We start from the raw sequence: 5,237 nt of genomic DNA on the forward strand, positions 1-5,237 counted from the left end.
ATAGGAAAACAGGAATTTATAGGGTCAATTTTCAAGAAAACAGTACTTCAAGTCTATACATAGCCTCAGAGACCATGATGATTACACTACCCACATAATACACTCAGCAGGGAGAAAACAACAGAAACATGATTCGAAACAAGACAAGCAGCTTGCAACTCTCCAGGATACCTCATCAATGATAGCCTCAAACTCCCTGTCGGCAAAATTCTATTTTGTCAAAGATCATAACATTGTGTTCTTTTCAAAAATTTACATGTATTGATATCACCATAATATCGACATGTACTTATAGATGAGCTATAGATATCTACCAAATAGAATTAAGTTTCGGAAAATAAGAAACTGAACTGACTACTGTCTATTTGGTCTTGTCCAGCTCAATAAGAAAAATCTGAGCAAGATAATGCAAGATTTTGCTCACGCTGCTGAATGTGATGATGCCGTAATAACTACTACAATGATTAATCTCGACTTGGTACAAAAATAATGTGAGGACTCATTCACCACACTACCAGAATAACTGGCGATGCCGACGGCCGAACCTATGCCGACGGGCCCCATCGGCATAGATTGGCCTATCCCAAAGGCCCAGCCCAGGCCGTCGGCATAGAAAAGCCGTCAGCGTATATCAATCTATGCCGACGGCCCCCGTCGGCAAAGCTCACCCGTCGGCTTCGATAGAAATATGCCTACGGTGGCCGTCGGCATAGAGAAGGCCGTCGGCATAGCTCGTGGGCCCGGCTACCCGGACGGAGACGGCCTTTTGACGACGTCAATCTACGCCGACGGGCTAACGCGGCCGTCGGCATAGACGCCACGTCATCGATCCGCGTCGCCCGCCACGTCATCGATCCGCGTCGCTCGCCTGTCCGTGGGGTGGCAAATCTATGCCAACGGCCTGGCCGTCGGCATAGGTCTGGCCCATGGATGTTGCCACATCACCGATCCGCGCCCTTAGGCACGTCATCGATCCGTGGCCATGTGCGCAGGTATGCCGACGGCCTTGCCGTCGGCACTCTATTTTTTATTTATCTTTATTTTTTTACTTGTTTTTATTTACTTTTCCCTGTTTTTTTCACAACATAAATGTGCCTTGTCTAACACAAAAAAAACATACCCAGATGGTATATCGATTGCCCCCCTCACGGACGTTGCTGCCGCCGTGCCGTGCCCCACAGCGACGCCGGAGATGGGGGGCACACCCCGGAGCTGCGTGCCGGGTGCCTGCGCTAGCCACCATGCTTTCACAACCGTAGGAGGGTCCAAAGCAACACCTAGCGGCATTGCTACCCCCCAGGTACACCCTCCCGTCTAACCGGGCCCTCATACATGCGGGGCGGTGTGGTGCCATGTCTGAAGAGGCGGGACGGGGGCCCTGGGGGATAGCAATACCACCGGAGCGTCGCACCGGGACCTCATACATGCGGGGTGGTGTGGTGCCATGTCCAAATTAGAGGCGGCACGCGTCTCCGGGTTGTGCCCCCGCTCACGGACGGCGCCGCCGCCGGCACCTGAAGGGGGGAAACGGACGCGTCGGGTCTACACGGAGGGGATCTTACTGTGGGTTTGGCCCGGATGTTGCTCTAAAGTGTTCGTATGGGCTGACCTAACACGACCGGGTGGATAGTTCCACTGGTCAAAACCCGTCCGTGCAAAGTCAAAGGGCTAGATCCCGTGGTCAAACGCTATAGGGTTAGGCGGGACGGGGGCCGTGGGGGGGGGGGGGGGGTAGCAATGCCACCCGAGCGTCGCACCGGGCCCTCATACATGCGGGATGGTGTGCTGGCATGTACGAAGAGGCGGCACGCGTCTCCGGGGTGTGCCCCCTTACACGGACGGCGCCGACGCCGGCACCTGGAGGGGGGAAACGGACGCGTCGGGTCTACACGGAGGGGATCCTACTGTGGTTTTGGCCCGGATATTGCTCTAAAGTGTTCGTATGGGCTGACCTAACACGACCGGGTGGATAGTTCCACTGGTCAAAACCCGTCCGTGCAAAGTCAAAGGGCTAGATCCCGTGGTCAAACGCTACAGGGTTAGGCGGGACGGGGGCCGTGGGCGGGTAGGAATGCCACCCGAGCGTTGCACCGGGCCCTCATACATGCGGGGTGGTGTGCTGGCATGTCTGAAGAGGCGGCACGCGTCTCCGGGGTGTGCCCCCGCACACGGACGGCGCAGCCGCCGGCACCTGAAGGGGGAAACGGACGCGTCGGGTCTACACGGAGGGGATCCTACTGTGGGTTTGGCCCGGATGTTGCTCTAAAGTGTTCGTATGGGCTGACCTAACACGACCGGGTGGATAGTTCCACTGGTCAAAACCCGTCCGTGCAAAGTCAAAGGGCTAGATCCCGTGGTCAAACGCTACAGGGTTAGGCGGGACGGGGGCCCTGGGGGGGTAGCAATGCCACCCGAGCGTCGCATCGGGCCCTCATAAATGCGGGGTGGTGTGCTGACATGTCCGAAGAGGCGGCACGCGTCTCCGGGGTGTGCCCCCTCACACGGACGGCGCCGCCGCCGGCACCTAAAGGGGGAAATGGACGCGTCTGGTCTACAGGGAGGGGATCTTACTGTGGGTTTGGCCCGGATGTTGCTCTAAAGTGTTCGTATGGGCTGACCTAACACGACCGGGTGGATAGTTCCACTGGTCAAAACTCGTCCGTGCAAAGTCAAAGGGCTAGATCCCGTGGTCAAACGCTACAGGGTTAGGCGGGACGGGGGCCCTGGGGGGGTAGCAATGCCACCCGAGCGTCGCATCGGGCCCTCATACATGCGGGGTTGTGTGCGGCTCCGGGGTGTGCCCCTCCCCTCACGGGCGTCGCCGCCGCCGTGTCCCGGAGGGGGGAAACGGCAACGTCCGGCCGACACGAAGGGAATCTTGGGGTGGGTTGGGCCGGGACTGTGTTGGGGTGTAGCTATGGGCTGGGCTATGACAACCAGGGTTAGACGGGACGGTGTACCTGGGGGGTAGCAATGCCGCGAGGTGTCGCAGTGGGCCCTCCTACGGTTGTGGAAGCGTAGTAAAAAAATACCGGAGCTCACAAAATGCCGTAATAAAAAAATAAAAAAATATGCCGTAATAGAAAAATATGCAAAGTACCTATGCCGACGGCTTAGCCGTCGGCATAGATTGACACGTGGCATGTCCATCTATGCCGACGGCTAAGCCGTCGGCATAGGCTGACCTTATCCACAGCCACACCCAGCCCATCCGCTCATTCTTCCTCCCCCGCACCGTCTCCCCCCCCCCCCCCGCCCGACCCCGATCCCCACCCGCGCCGCCGCCGCCCTATCCTGACCCTCGCCGCCGCCCCACCCTCGCTGCCGCCGCCGCCCTCCCGACCCTCACCGCGCCGCCACTCCATCCCCTCCCCCAACTCCGGCGCTGCCCCGCCCCCGCCCCCATCCCATCCCCCACCGCCGCCACGCCGCCCCCACTGCATGCGCCGCCCCCATCCCCTCCCCCACCGTCGTTGCACCGGCCCCACTGCCCGCGCCACCCCCATCCCCTCCCCCACCGCCACTGCACTGCCCCAAGACCGCCGTCGACGCCGCCGGGCCGGCCCATCCCCGTCCTCGGCCGCCCGTCCCCGGCGGCCCATCCCCGGCTACGGCCGCCCCGTCCCCGACTGCGTCGGCGACCGACGCCACTGCCCCTCCCGTCGCCGCCCTTCTCCACCCCGACCTCGTCGCCGCCCCACCTCTGCTTCGCCGGTGAGCCCCCTGCTGCTGCTTTGCTGCTACCGCTGGCGCTTGCTGCTTGCTGCCACCGCTGCCGCTGCTGCTTGCTGCTGCTGGTTGCCGCTTCCTACTGCTGCCGCTGGTTGCTGCTTCCTGCTGCTGCCGCTGCTTGCTACTTGCTGCTGCTACATTAGGTTAGTTAGTTCAGGGTTTAGATGGATAGATTAGTTAGATAGATGGATTGTAAGATATAAAAATTTTGTTGATAGGTTAGTTGAGAAAAAAATTGTTGTTGATATATAGATGGATAGATGAGTGGATACTACATCATGATATATAGATGGATAGATGATGATGATGAATATGTGACGAATAGATGATGAGTCCCTATAGTTTTTTGCCTACATGATGCCAACATAAATGAATGCATGTTTAAATGTTTTAAATATGCTCTATGAGTTGTGATGTTCTAATTTTTTGTCGCGATGGAATTTGCAGGCTTTGTGGTGTTGCATTTCATTAAGTGACCGTCGTCCGACGCGTTGTTCCCCTGAGCATCCCTCTGTTGTTCGACTCCTTCCCCTACAGCCGAAGGTGAGCTACAAGTCCATCTCCTCCATTTTTTGATGTCACTAGATTTCATTCTCAAGTCAACTGGCGTAACCTAGGCGTCTCCCGTATGAAAGGGTTGCATCGATAAATATGCATTCAATTGCATATTTATCACCGCAGCTCTTTCGGATTGTCCAGCGTTTTCCACGGACAGCCCGAGGATGTGTAGATTGGGTATGTTCTCCATGTTCTACCCCGTTCCGAGACAGGATTTCGGCGGCGCCTCCCCATTGTTCTCCGGAGCACATTCTCTCGGCTATTTGCCGAGACGTGTATCTGGAGAACAGCGGGGAGGTGCTGCCGAAATTTTGTCTCGGAACGGGGTAGAATGGAGAACGTACTCAATCTACACATCCTCGGGTGGGATTAGGACCCATCTTTACCTATTAGAGATGTAGGTGGATTAAACGCGGTAGAAACTGGAAATTTGATGCCATTAATTTAAGTGAATCCTTAATTATGTTGTGTGGGTTGCAAAAAAGCAGAGGATGGCAGATAATCAGTGGATGTACAGTGGTTTTATCCGTCGGAATCGAGTAACATCAGAGTGGATCGCGAAAACCGATGTGTATTTGAAGGAGATATTCCGTCGTCCAATGAGAATTATCCCACCATGCCCCTGTGCGAGATGTGCCAGAGGTCACCGTAGAAATCAGACGGACATGAGTGAGCACCTTCGCACGCACGGATATATGCCAAACTTTGACATGCCGCCGATAAACATAGCCGAGCAGGACCGTGGTAGAGAGGAGGTGATGCGACAACGCATCGATGGATATGAGGACGACGGGGTCAGGGACATGCTAGATGATGTCATTGTTGCAGAAACGGCAAATGCGACACCTTCAGAGAATGAACCGGAGGAGCCGGAGGCAACCGCAAAGGCCTTCTTGGAGGTCTTGGCCTCGTCGAAGAAACCTCTTTATGCGGGTGCGAAAATATCT

This window comes from Triticum aestivum, chromosome 1A, assembly GCF_018294505.1.
Source record: "Triticum aestivum cultivar Chinese Spring chromosome 1A, IWGSC CS RefSeq v2.1, whole genome shotgun sequence".
NCBI classification, from domain to species: domain Eukaryota; kingdom Viridiplantae; phylum Streptophyta; class Magnoliopsida; order Poales; family Poaceae; genus Triticum; species Triticum aestivum.